We start from the raw sequence: 15,353 nt of genomic DNA, 5'->3' as shown, positions 1-15,353 counted from the left end.
CTGAAATAAATTGTAACAAAACATTGAATGCATTCATATTCATTTGTTTAATTAGGATGACATGATGCAATAGTTTTGGCCTTTTGTTAATATTTGAAGCACCGAAATAACGTAATGACAATAGACAATAGATTCAGATCCATTTCGTTTTTATGTTGCATCAACATTTTTCATTATTATAAAGAAATGCACTACATATGAAATAGAAACATATTGCAATAAATACAGTAAGGTATAAAAGTGAAATAAGATGATAATTCCTACTTCTTGTGTTTGGGTTGAAAGGAGATGGATCGATCAAAATCTCTGAATAATTACATAACAAATGAATCCGAAATTCATTTTCATTACATTTATTATGTTATGAGTTGGAGATTCTGATGGATCCACCTCCATCTAATCCAAACAGAGTGCCTAAGCAATCTCCAAAAATAACGAATTAACACGTTAAAATAAATATAGCCAAACTTCCAAAATAACTTTCGAAATAAGAATCGATTCAGAACAAGGAATATGCAAAACAAATTGCAAAAATGAATTATTCTAACATAATGAAAGGTCATTGCAATATGATAGACCACCATGGGATAGCTCAAAGCAGAATCTGCAGTTCTCTTTCCCTGTTTTATTTCTACAGGTTGCTATTGGTTGCTGCAGTATCCCTGGGCAGGAACAGCCATGGGATTGGTAGGTAAGGCCAGCAGCTGATTGGTCAAATTTGGTGGTTGGAAAGCCTGCACGCAGTAAAAGGACCTGGGGTCTCACTGACTGTTTTTGACCAGACCGCAACGGAGCACCTGCAGCATGAAGGGCCGTTCCCCAAGCAGTAGTGAGGCTCTCCTATGCCGTCTGTTAGAGAAGGTGGAAAGTAATGGCGGCGAGGAGTGGCTAATGCGGTGCCTGGAGCAGAAGAGCGGCTCGGCTCCACCTGTATTCACGCCCCCTGGGACGGAGGAAGGGACAGCCCCGGTCGGGGGCAGAACGAGACAACAGCTGGGAAGAAAGAAGAAGCGTCAGAGAACAGCTGCTTCTCCTCGTCTGTCAAGTGGTGAGAGAGCCAACAGTGTGGTAATACAGAGTGCACCTCGTCTGAGGAAGAGCATTGCTACTCAGCCTTCATCTGAGGTGGTGAGTGAGCAGTTAGCAGCTGTCACTGATGGTGAGAAATGTATGGATTGTCAGGTTTCTGAATTTTCATACTTGGTTGATTCTTTATCAAATGTGTTACAACAATTTTTTTTTTTTTAATCCAACAAAATTTTATTAAGTTTACAGGAAAGACAATACAAGCATTTTGGGCAGACCCATAGGATTTCTCTTATATACTACACAATCCAGTGAACAATCATCGGCAACAATATAGCTCCTTCAATACATGGTTCCAGTTACACTCAACCTCAATTTGTACCTCACCCGGCATTGATTCCTAGTAGCCTATCGTACACCAGCTCCATAGGGGCCAATCCCGGTACATCCAACCATGGACCCAATATTTTTTTAAATTTTTGAATACTACCTCTATGTTGATATATCAACTTTTCCAACTTCAGAGTTTTGTTAACATTATCAGTCCATTCTTTAATGGTCGGGGGCTTATCAGACTTCCAAAGGGTCATAATCAAATTTCTGGCCTGAAAAAGTACTCTATGTATAGCCTCTCTACATTGTCCTTCCCATTTATATTCCTCCAAGGCCCCCAAGAGACATGCTCTAGGGTCCTGTGGAAGATTCACATTAAAGACTGAGTTAATGTTCCGCACCACTCCTGCCCAATACGTGTGGAGCTTGGGACACCTCCACAGCATATGTATAAGATCCCCATGCTCACGTTTGCATCTAGTACATGTTGGTTCCGCCTGTCGACTCATTAAATGTAACCTGTGGGGGGTATAGTACGTTCTCAACAGTATATATAGTTGTGTAAGTTTTTGAGACACATTAAGTGAACATAAGTTCACCGCTTGAAAAATCTCTTCCCACTGATCCTCGTCAAGCTGTCCCACCTCCATTTCCCATTTCTCTCTCACCCTCAGGGGATACCGCTTCATCACGGATTGCAACAGGATGGTATAGCATTGAGAAATAAATCCTTTAGATGAGTCAGCATCCCTCAGGAGGTTAAATATCGGGACTGGTGACAAGTGCCATTCCGAGGAGCGGCCCTGAGCCATCACTGCGTGTCTGAGTTGCATGTAATAAAAAAACATCGATGCAGGCAAATTATACGCCTCTTTTAGATCAGCAAACGTATGCAACACCCCATCCCGAAAAATATGTTTAATATGTGTAACTCCAAACTGTTTCCATCGAGCCCCACTTTGTAATTTAGCTAATTCCCCATAAGTGTCATTATGCCACAGGGGACTGTATTCCGTATCGCCATCAATATTCTGGAGATATTTGGATTTATTCCATACCTTTTGTACCAGACTGAAAGTAGGGTATTTTTTATGTGGCCTAGTGAAGGCCTGTGCCTCCAAAGCCATATGACTCAGTCCCCTACCTACTATATGTAACATTAGCTTGTGTGATGAGTTGTGTGACGGAACAAATGCACCAATCAAGTGTTGTAGTTGGGCAGCCAGGTAGTACAGCCATGGGTTGGGCAATGCCAATCCACCACAATCCCTAGGTCTCTGTAAATGTTCCAATTTGATCCGGGCAGGTCCATTCTTCCAAATGAGAGTTCAGAAAATGGCATTAACTATATGAAATATCTTTAAGGGAATAACCATAGGGGTATTATGTAGAAAGTAGAGTAACTGTGGCATAAGAATCATGTTTACCAGGTTTACTCTACCTGCTACCGATAATGAGAGGGAGTTCCAAGTCTTGATTTTATCTCGGAAACGTTATAGGAGGGGGAAAACATTCAAATGTATAAAATCCCTGGGTTGTGACCTAATTTGAATCCCCAAATATTTGAAGGAAGTGGCCCTCGGAACTGGGCAAGCGGCACTCACAGTCTGTGATTCTTCTCCATCCAGTAAAAGAAGGGCCGACTTAGACCAATTTATAAGAAGGCCGGAAAATTTCCCAAATTCGGATATGGTCGACATGGCCTCCTGAAGAGAGAGGTCCGTGTCACCAAGTAAAAGCATGGTGTCATCAGCATACAACATAATTTTTTCCAGCATGTCACCATAACAAAAACCTGTGATGCGCCGATTAGCCCTGATCCCAATGCCAGCGGCTCAATTGTCAATGCGAAGAGGAGGGGAGACAGGGGACACCCCTGCCGTGTGCCCCTCCTCAACGCGAAGCTCGGAGACCAGAAGCCAGATACCCTCACAGCGGCCTCCAGCTGGCTATGAAGAAGCCTAACCCAAGATATATACTGTGGACCAAATCCAAATTTTTGCAAAACTGACCATAGATAGTCCCAATCTATGCTGGCAAATGCCTTAGTGGCATCTAACGACAGCAGGGCCCTAGAACCCATATTGTCCACCCTTGATTGCATATTGAGGAATAGCCTTCTTAAATTGACTGCGGTCGACTTATTAGGCATGAAACCAGCTTGGTCACCATGCACGATTGAAGTGATTACTCCATTTAGTCTAATGGCTAAAGCTTTAGCTAATATTTTCACATCGCTCTGTAACAGAGAGATCGGGCGATACGCCCCTGGATCTGTTGGGTCCTTGCCAGGTTTAAGAAGCAAAACAATATTGGCCCTGGACATTGATATTGGCAAGCGCCCCTCTTCCCGAGATCTATTAAAAACTTTGAGCAGATGGGGGCAGTAATTCAGTAGGGTATTGTTTGTATATCTCTATCTTCCCCTGGCGCTTTACAGTTAGGGAAAGATCCAACCGCATTCTGTAATTCTTCTACTGTGAGGGGGCTTGCTAAGTTTGATCTCTGATCCTTATTTAATTTGGGGAAGTCTATCTGCCCCAAGTATTGTTCTAATTCCTCTGTAGTATAAGATGTACCTGGCTTATATAAGTCTTCATAATAGGCAGCTAGTTCCTGTAGCACCTTCTCAGGCGTATTTACTATGGTACCCGTCTTAGTCCTAATAGCTCCTATGGTTGGTGACTTCTGCTAAGAATTTGCAATTCTTGCCAGTATACGACCCATTTTCTCGCCCTCTTCAAAAAATGCCTGTTTTGCAAAGAATCTCTTCTTGTCGGCCGACGAGGATAGCAGTTGATGATATGCAGATAAAGCTGCCTGCCATTCCTCCTTGGTCGAGTCTGAAGGGTCCGCAACATATAATTGTTCCTTCTCTTGTACTCTAGCTTCAATTTCAGTTTTAAGAGCAGATGAGGCTTGTTTGACCTTATTCATTTCAGCAATTAGCACACCCCTCAAATATGCTTTAAAGGCATCCCATTGCCCGAATATAGAATCATTTGGATCCTGGGTGTAGAAAAACTCATACATGCTCCCTACTATCCCCTCATGAGAGCGGAACAGTTTCAGCCAAAAGGCATTGAATTTCCAAGGGGCTTTAGGTATTGTAACTATGGGGGCTATTGTAATCCGTATAACCACTGGAGAGTGGTCCGATACGCTACAAGGCCTATGTATCATATCAGTCACAAATGGGAGCATGTTTAAGCTGCACACCCCCAGATCAATTCTGGATAAACAACCGTGTGATTTAGAAAAACATGTAAATTGTTTGACCCCTGGATTCCTATGTCTCCAGACATCCACCCAGCCCACCTCTTGCAACAACCGCGCCAGGGGGGTACCCCTGGAGAGGGCAGAGGCACTGGGTCCTGGGTGTCTATCCTCAACTGGATTTAAACAGCAAGTCTCCCGTTGAAGTCTCCCGTTACCAACAACGACGCGTCAGGCCTGCCATCCATACATGTAAGCAGAGACCTAAGCACCGCTGCCGTGAAAGGGGGAGGAATATATACCACAGTCAGCACACAGATCAATGTACCCAGCCTGCAATTAAGAAAAACATATCGACCTTCACTATCAATTTCCTTTGCAAATTCTTCATAGTCCAGGGCTCCATGAATCAGCATGCTCACCCCCCTAGAGTAGGAAGTGTGTGTGGAATGGTAGGCCTTTCCCACCCAAGAGTACCCAAAGAAGCTCACAGTGTCTGCAGTCAAGTGGGTCTCCTGGTAGCAGAGTATTCCGGGGATGTATTTCTTCAAGCACATACGTATCATAGTGCGCTTCAAAGGGGAGTGAAGCCCCCTAACGTTCCAAGATACTATTGGGATGTCCGTCATGTCTTCTGATTAGCAAGGAATATTGTCCGGTATTTTACGTGCACATGATCGAGATAGTGTATCTTCTTCTGTACCGAGGTTCTTCTGGGTCTGCTGCTTGCCGTGAGATCATTAAATTCATATATAACCAAGTGAGCATTCAGTCTGCTTGTGTCTTTCGCCAATGAGTTCCTCCCCATAACAATTGGGGGTAATAAAACAAGAAACTTGCTTGTGGTACAAACTGCACATCCTGCCAACATGGCAACTTTAACATTGCTTGCAATATTCCATCTCTCAATTGTAGTAAAGATGGTCATCTGTGAGTTCAATTTTTGATCCAATTCGCTCTCTTCACTTATTTAGGCATATATTGTCCCCCAGCCAAGGAACTTCTGACAATATTGTATAGAGGGTATGCTCTAGTTACCAACATAAAAAGTCATTCAGGATGACATCTTTAAGTAGTTTAGCACCGCAAAGAACAGTCTGCTTGTTCGGTTCAATCCTCTTCTTGTGGACCTTGCCGCTTCAGTGCCTGTTCATTCCTGTCTAACCAAGTTGCAGCTTCCTTAGCAGATTCAAAGAACTGAGCCTGGCCTCTCACCACGATCCGCAGTTTTGCCGGATATAACATAGCATACGGAAGCTGAAGAAGTCGCAATCTGCGTTTCACATCCGTGAATTTGGTTCTGCGTCTCTGGACTTCTGCCGAAAAATCCGGGTAAAAACACACCCGGACACCGTTATGTAGAACATTCGCCTTTTCTCGAGCCTGTCTCAACACGGCTTCTCTATCCTTATAATGCAAAATCCTTGCCAGGATGGATCTTGGAGGGCCCCCTGGTGGAGGAGGACGTGAGGGCACTCTATGAGCCCGCTCCACCGCAAACAGAAATGGAGAAAAGGCATTTTTGCCAAAAATTTCAACTAGCCAGTTTTCAACATATGTAGTGGGGTCCCTGCCCTCCACCTTCTCAGGCAACCCCACTATGCGAACATTATTGCGCCTTAAGCGATTTTCCATATCCTCTGCGCGGTCATACGCATCCCTGGCTAATTGTAATGCCATTCTGGTATCCTGTGTCATGGGTGGTAGTTGATCTTCCATGTCGCTGACCCTGCTTTCCACAGCCGTGGTACGCTCACGTATCTTTTGTATGTCTTGCCTTAGTAGTGACACAGCTTCTCTCAAGCCCCCAAACTGCTCCTTCAAAGTGTTAACAAAAGCTGTACAATTATTCACAGCCTTAAGTATGTCAGCTAAAGTAGGCTGAACAGTGTCCAGGCCTGCTGGGCTGTGTGGTTCCTCAGATGCATGGGCTGTCTGCTCCCCCTCCTCCTCTCCCCAGTGCACCTGTATATTGTCTGCCTGCATGGCCTCCTGCATAGATTGTGTCCCAGTATGGTGAGTTGTCTGTTCCGCTCCCAGTGTCCCAGCCATTTTCTGAGCATAGTATACCATGTCTCTATGGGTGTCTTTACCAGGGATTTTAGGCGTCTTACTTGTTTTAGGATCGGTGTCTTTCATTTTGTCCTGTCTGCACGGTGTATGTTTCACAAGAGACGCCGTGGCGCCATCTTGGGCCTCCAGGCCCGTCATCTCCGTCTGTCCTTTTCGGAACTTTCCCCTGGTACAAAAAGCCGGCGGATGTTCCCCTAGGGTCTCCGGATGTGTTACAACAATTTAAAGGGGCACATGCTAGTGGTGCTAATAACATTATTGAAACACAAGGAGCACAGGTCTCTGGTGCAGGGAATGTTTTATAATCAAAAAGAATGGGTATTGGTGAATTCTCAGGGGCACAAGTTCTTGGTGCAGAGAAAAATATACAGATGCGTGGTGCTGCTGTTGCAGATTGTTAGAGGGCACAGGTCACTGGTGCTGGTAATATGATGTATCATGATAAAATACATACAGGGGCATATACTTATGGTGCTATGGATAATATGCAATTCCCAGATTATATGGCTGATGTTGGCTCCATTTGGTAAGGTTTGAGTGAAACCTCTTTGCAGGATGAAGATAGAGAAATTTATCCCACTCTAAGGTTATTAGCCCTCCACTGCTGGTTAACCCTCCTTTGCCTCTCAGACCCTCGGCTTTAACGGTCGGGGAATCCTCTTTTAAAGAGCCCCTGCCATGTGTAATATCACCATTAGGGTTTAATTTGCCTAAGACAGTAAAAGATTTGGAGGGGTGAATTCCTTGATATATTATCATTGTTACCAGCTTCAAAGGATTTTCTGTCTAAAACAGACAAGCAGTCAGGGGATAGGTCTGAGGAAGATAGGAGAAGGGCTATTCCAAAAACATTTCAGAATTGGTTACAGGCTTTCTGCATTTATGCAGCAGTCATGGGCGAATGCTTCCCTGGGAAATGTTCAGGTTTATTCCAGCATTTTGATATAATTGCTGAAGCCTTTCACCATTTTGGAGGTTCTGCATGGTACACATATGATGAGAATTTTCTCCAAAAACTAGCAGTACACCCCTCATTACACTGGGGGTCAAAGGACATGGGTTTGTGGTTAAATCTTATGTTACCACTGAGACCTCAGTTCACCCCTAGGTTAGCATCTAATCCGCAAACTACATTCCGTAAAGGTTTTTGCTTTGCCTTCAATGAAGGGCAATGCAAATTCCTAACAAATTGTAGGTACAAGCATGAGTGCTCCTACTGTAAAGGGAGCCATGCGGCCAGTAGGTGTTTTCGTAAATCTGCTGCAACCTCTTTTCTGCCATTTCCCAGGGACGCTCATGGGAAAGGCCCTGACTCCAGGGAACCTAACAAGAATGCTCCCATGGTTAGAGTGCTATCCCGATCGCAGGATGGCGGCTCTACTAATTGAAGGTTTCAGGGACGTTTTTTTGGTCTCTTCGTTTAAAGAAAGGGCTGTGCTATGGTCCAAAATTTGAAATCTGCCCATACACATTCTTCTGTGGTTCAGGATAAAATCTCCAAAGAACTGGTGGATGGCAGAATTGCAGGCCCCTTTTCTGTTCCTCCATTTAAGGATTTTCTGCTTTCACCGCTAGGAATAGTGCCTAAGAAAGAAAGTGGCTGCTATCGTATGATACACCACCTTCCTTATCCCCTAGACTCTTCTTGAAACGATGAAATCTCTGAAGTTGAAGCCCCGGTGTGTTATTCTTCCTTCGATGAAGACTTTTATTACTAGCAACCAGCTGGATTTCTTTACAGATACGGCCGGGTGGTTGGGCTTTGGAGCATTTATGAATGGTCATTGGTGTGCTAGTAAATGGCACAAGGAATGGTTGCAGAAGGATGTTCTTCAAAATCTCGTCCTTCTGGAGTTATTCCCGGTCATAGTTGCTATGGTAATTTGGAGAGATGCCTTCATGAACCAAAGAATCCTGGTTCACACAGATAACAAAGGTGTTTTCTTTGCTGTTAATGCATTATCCTCTAAATCTGAACCTGTGATTAAACTGCTACGCTTTCTTGTTTTGCACTGCATGCGTTTTAATATCTGGTTGAAGGCTGAACACATAGCAGGTGTACGTAATAATATTGTTGACGCTTTGTCTCGTTCACAGTTCAAGAAGTTTCGGGAATTGGCTCCAGTAAAGGATCAGCATGGGACTCCTTGCCCAGACTTCCTCTGGGGCTTATTTCGGAGTTGATATTTTCCAACCTCAGAAACTCAATATCAGAGAAGACGTGGTCAGATTATAGGCTTTCGTGGTCCAGATGGTGTTCCTTTTGTCAAAGTTTTGGGTCTGGATGAGTTGATTGTGACCTCTTACGTCTCTTTGGAATTTAGGTCTTTCCTAATCCAGTCACACCTCAGCCCAGCGTCTGTAAGCTAGATTCTAGCGGGTGTCTCATTTTTTCTGAAATTTGCGGGTTTACCATCCCTAACTTCTTTCTTTCAAGTTAATCAAATTCTTAAAGGTTTCAAGAGGTCAAAACCTTCTCATGATAATAGGCGTCCCATTTTTGTCGCGTTGTTGTTGGATCTTCTCAGAATTTTACAAGTATGTTTTTCGGAGTTTGAGCTCCTTCTTTTCAGAGCTGCTTTCTCTGTCGCCTTTTTTGGAGCCCCTAGGATTGGGGAATTTACGGCCATGAATAGGAGGTCTTTCTCTTTCCTTCAAAATTCTCATGTTTTGTTAAATCAAGGGGCCATTAACCTCTTCCTTTGTAGGTCTAAGTCCTGGCCAGTAGGTAAGGGTCACTGGTTTTCTTTGACAAGTTCTACCAATACAGCAATTTGTCCGGGTCTACACGTTTCTAGGTATATGTCAGTCAGGCCTTGTTCTGATGGTTCATTTTTTATTCACCAAAACCAGTCTTCCCTGACCAGGTACCAATTTTCAGCTGTCCTGGCCTCATGCTTGAAACGCTTAAACCTTTCTGGTTTTTGTTTTTCTTCCCATTCATTTAGGATTGGGGCGGCCACTACAGCTGACTCTTTGGGTTTCCCGGAAGAGAAATTGAGGGAGATAGGTCATTGGGAGAGTGACAGGTATAAATGATATGTCCGCCCGGATTTGCTAACTTGTAATTTTCTTTTTCAGATCTTCCCAAAACAATTGTATGGATAGTAGGGCACTCCTACGTTTTCTGGGCTGCTGAACGTGCCGGAACTGGGACCTACTCCACCAATTTAGGTCTGGACACTAAGTCATTTATGGTTTTATGGTCAGGTGTTAGGGGGTTAAGGTGGCGGAGTATTAGAAACCAATTAAGCTATTTGTCAAGCATATGGCCTTCCCCCCAAATTTTAGCAATTCATGCCGGGGCAAATGATTTAGGTAAGATGGGAACATGGGAATTATTGTGTGAAATGAAGAGGGATTTGTATGCGATAAAGCTTATGTTTCCTTCCACCATATTGGCTTTTTCTGAGATGATCCCGCGGCTTTTGTGGTCGCCTTTTGGTAATCTATTCTATTTGGATAGGATTAGGAGACGACTTAATAGGACAATTCATAGATTTCTAATTTCGTCTGGAGGATTATCCTTTCGCCACTCCAAATTGGAAGGTTTTGTGCCAGGTTTGTTTTGAGAGGATATGGTTCTTCTATCAATGATAGTCTTGGACATATTCAATATGGGTTTGCAAAATCTATTTGAGTTGGCCACGGTGGTGGGGGGGGCCTCAGCCAGTAGCTCCACGGCTGGCCTCGACCAGGGGGGAGTAGTCATCCAGCATTGATTGGACAACGCTTAATTTTGTTTAAATGTTTTTTAGCCAAGATGGCTTTATATTTATTTAAATTTATAATGTTCAAGTTAGCCCCCCATGGATAACACCGTGGCCTTATAATTCCAAATAAACAAATATGTTTAAATTGATTAATGATGTGTGGTCTCTTTTTTTACTAAATACCTTCGTGGTGGCCCATGAAAGGTCATAGCAATATGCTAGACCACCATGGGATAGCTCAAAGGGGAATCTGCAGTTCTCTTTCCCTGTTTTATTTCTACAGGTTGCCATTGTTGCTGCAGTATCCCTGGGCAGCAACAGCCATCTTGTAAATATCAGCTTATATGTATCATACACTTCTTATTTTTTACCCCAGTTTTTATCTCAGTTGTCTCATCTTTCATTTCATAGATCATCTATAGATGCTTGTATTTTTCGTATTTTCTATATATATTTTTTATACTTCTGCATTAGAAGTGATTCCACCGCATGTCATTAACTCAGCTAAACCAGCGCTAAGACCTTATGCAGCTTAATTGTCAGCTGCTCAGTGTTACCTAGTCAATGCTGGGTCATGTGATAGACATGCACCATGTATAAAAGTGGTTATCACCTTTGTGTAAACCAGCTATGAGTAAGCGCTCCGCAAGAGCGTGAAACACGTTAGCGGTTATGCTGTATTATTCCAATAGTGCCATGTACTGATTTTATGCTACGTTATTGAATAAAGAAGATTTTATTTATTTGCCTATTCCGGAGTGCGGCTGTCCAGATTTTTCTTCTGCACGCAAGCCATGGGATTGGTAGGATAAGGCCAGCAGCTGATTGGTCAAATTTGGCGGTTGAAAAGCCCACGCGGAGGGAGCCAATAAAAGGACCTGGAGCTGGGGTCTCACTGACCGTTTTTGACTTGACCGCAATGCCCACCCGCACTCCCTATCTTCAGCAAGTCATGATATTGTTCAAATGAGGGAGTAGTCGTCCAGCATTGACTGGATGGACACCACTTAATTTTGTTTAAATGTATTTTATCCAAGATGGCTTTATATTTATTTAAATTTATAATGTTCAAGTTAGCTCCCCATGGATAACACCGTGGCCTTATAATTCCAAATAAATAAATATGTTTAAATTGATTAATGATGTGTGGTCTCTTTTATTACTAAATACCTTTGTGCTGGCCCATGAATATGACGAAACAAAATGATTAACTTATTTAATTAATCTGAAACAAACCAGATTTTTCCCTTGTCCACATCTCTAATTGGGACTGCATTGAGCAATGTTGCCCAACATATCCCAGAGGGGTTGACGATAATGACCCCTAAAAAGTTGTTGTGTTTGCCTTGGTGGTAGTTGGAACAGTCCCCCAATACAAAGGTTACTGAGATGCTGAGATTGCCTTAAAGTATATGAATGGGCAAAACTTTTTTTTTTTTTTTTTTTGATTGTAGAATCATTAGAACCCTTGCTGAGTTTTCATTGCTGTCTGTATTCCCATTATGGAGATTCATTATATACAGTTTATATATACAGCGCTTCCAAAACTCCCTGCCCATTTGAATGAATGGGCAGCGTTTCAAAGCGCCTGAAAAGAGCTTTGAAAGCGCCGCATAACTGGAGTTTTTAACCCTTTTTTGGGGGTTAAAAGCACCCCACTAGCGACCGAAAAGCAGCGCAAAAGCACCGCTTAAACAGCGCTTAACTTCCACTAAAACGAGTGGAGCTTTATCGCTGATGGCCGGCGCTTTCAGCGTGAAAGCAGTCTAAGTGAAAATGTCCAAATTGGGCCCAATTTCCCTCCCCGGTGTCATGTGACTCGTTAGTGTCTCAGGTGAATGGGGAGCAGGTGTGTTAAATTTGGTGTTATCGCTCTCACTCTCTCATACTGGTCACTGTAAGTTCAACATGGCACTCAGAAAACAAGAATTGTTGCTCTACATAAAGATGGCCTAGGCTATAAGAAGATTGCCAAGACCCTGAAACTGAACTGCAGCACGGTGGCCAAGATCATATAGCGGTTTAACAGGACAGGTTCCACTCATAACAGGCCTCGCCGTGGTCGACCAAACAAGTTGAGTGCACGTGCTTAGCGTCATATCCAGAGGTTGTCTTTGGGAAATGGACGTATGAGTGAGGCCAGCATTGCTGCAGAGGGTTTAAGAGGTGGGGGGTCAGCCTGTCAGTGCTCAGACCACACGCAGCATGCTGCATCAAAGTGGTCTGCATGGCTGTCGTCCCAGAAGGAAGCCTCTTCTAAAGATGATGCACAAGCCCGCAAACAGTTTGCTGAAGACAAGCAGAACTAAGGACATGGATTACTGGAACCATGTCCTGTGGTCTGATGAGACTAAGATAAACTTATTTGGTTCAGATGGTGTCAAGCCTGCGTGGCGGTAAGCAGGTGAGGAGTACAAAGACAAGTGTGTCTTGCCTACAGTCAAGCATGGTGGTGTGAGTGTCATGGTCTGGGGCTGCATGAGTGCTGCTGGCACAGGGGAGCTACAGTTCATTGAGGGAACAATTAATGCCAACATGTACTGTGACATACTGAAGTAGAGCATGACCCCCTCCCTTCAGAGACTGGGCCGCAGGGCAGTATTCCAACGTGATAACAACCCTAAACACACCTACAAGATGACCACTGCCTTGCTAAAGAAGCTGAGGGTAAAGGTGATGGATTGGCCAAGCATGTCTCCAGACCTAAACCCTATTGAGCATCTGTGGGGCATCCTCAAACGGAAGGTGGAGGAGCACAAGGTCTCTAACATCCACCAGCTCCGTGATGTCATTATGGAGGAGTGGAAGAGGACTCCAGTGGCAACCTGTAAAGCTCTGCTGAATTCCATGCCCAAGGGGGTTAAGGCAGTGCTGGAAAATAATGGTCGCCACACAAAGTATTGACACTTTGGGCCCAATTTGGAAATTTTCACTTAGGGGTGTACTCACTTTTGTTGCCAGCACTTTAGACATTAATGACTATGTGTTGAGCTAATCGCTGAGGAAGCCCCGCCCACAGGGACGATACATGTACGGGAGGACTCCATGACATCATTGCTGCCACCTTTCTCTGCTTCAATGAGACGTGTGATGTACGCTCTGCATCCTACCTCTGGGTTATCAGAGATTCATTTGTGAGTAACCTTTTTATATGAATAAAAGATGTTATTAGGAAATCAGAGAGCACTATGTACCTTTTATTGATTTTCCATGGTCACCACGTTCCTAGCTACTGCTTATGAGAGTGTCATTCTGCTGCTGTTGTGAAGGGGCTGGATTTCAATTCTTGGATCCCCTAGAGACAATTGTCATCCTTAATTACCCTTGTGGGAAAAGCCTGATTGACCTATCTGCTAATTCAGAGGTCTACAGTTTGAGATGAGCAGACTGTATATACAGTGGTGGAGCCACTAATAAGAACCTCTCCAAAGTGTGGGAAATCCCTGGTAGCCACCAGAACTAGTATCCTGTTTTCCTGTTCTGGTGACCGCTTAAAATCTGGGTGTTTCTTTCACGTTCACTGGTGATTGTGGTCAGTTATCCTTCAAAGCAGAACCCCAGGTTTCAGTGAACTTTAAATTGTTTGTTAGGACCAAGCTTTTCAGCCATTTGCAGGGAACTTTGTATTCTATGAATGATAACAAAGCATCCTCTGATTGGCTGAGAGGCAAGTGGATAACCTCATGATCTTCACCTCAGCCAATCACAGGAAGCTTTGTGTTCATTCATAGAATATAAAGCCCCTGTTAAAGGGCTGAGCAACCCTCAGCTCTACTCGATTTTGTTATAGGATCACAACGAGAAGTTCCTGTCCTGCTGCCAGAACACAGCACTGTATATTTTATGTAGCTGAGGCATACAGTTCACACAGTGCTTCATACAACGAACATACGGTTCATACAGTGCTCCCCACGGATGCATCTGTTAGTGAAGTAAATAGTTTGTTTGAACCAGCTTGGTTCAAACAAACTATTTAAGGTTCACTAAATCATGAAGATCAGCTTTACACCTGAAAGGTTTCCAAAAACAGTCGAAGAAGCTCAAGCTTAAGTGTGAACCTAAACGAAGGGCTTGTTTACACGGGCGTCCAGAGGGTGGTAAAAGCAGGTGGTTGAGCAGTGGTTTTGCCACCCCCCAACTGCCCACCAAACATTTCCAAGGCATGTCGTTTTTGGCAGGCGGTATCACCATTGAACTCAACCCATTCAAAAATGCAATGCAGCGGGTCAACATTTTAAGGGTTAACACAGGCAGTGAAAAGTGACATATTTGCCTATCAAGCGCCCTCTGAAAAGATCGCTTTTTTAAGGGGTGGAACTATAGCTGGACGTGTGAACGACCCCTTGGAAACATTTGACTTCAATTATTTTGACTGCAGAATCTATACACAGGTGGCATTTATTATTGCAATTACCCTATCTGGAGGAATGTCTACCTAAAATACACAAACCGAGTAGGTGTAAGAAGTAGGTAGCAATTTCCATTAAGGAGCAAGTGCTTACATCTGATTTGAATAGCACCATATTTGCTTCATGTGATTGATCGCCTGGAAGAAGCCGGGGTACCAGTGTGCTGTTTCTCATTATCCGATACATGCAAGTCAAAGCTGGGAAACTTTACAGTACAGCAACACATCTTTCATCCACTTTTATAACAATATAATCTGATTTGCCAGAGTTAAACAATCTATTGCGGACAATATAAAATTTATGTTTATAATCTGAAAAAAAACAAAGGCGGTACTTTTAATGCCCCTAGCCCCGGGTTTAGCCAATACATTAGAAAGTTAAACAAATTTAATTTGTGTTTTATTTAAAGGAAAAACCCTGCAGAATTGTGTAATGACTTGGAAGTGACCCGTGTGTGTATTTGAGACATCCTTTTAATTTACAGCCTAATTACAATTTAGTCCCGATAAGGCCTTGGATAAAGTGTTATGTTTTTTAGATTTTTTTTTTCTCTTGGCATTTTATACATGCCTGCATATTTTAA

Source organism: Aquarana catesbeiana, linkage group LG01, assembly GCF_042186555.1.
Source record: "Aquarana catesbeiana isolate 2022-GZ linkage group LG01, ASM4218655v1, whole genome shotgun sequence".
In the NCBI taxonomy this organism is placed as follows: Eukaryota; Metazoa; Chordata; class Amphibia; order Anura; family Ranidae; genus Aquarana; species Aquarana catesbeiana.
This window is presented reverse-complemented; position numbering follows the sequence as displayed.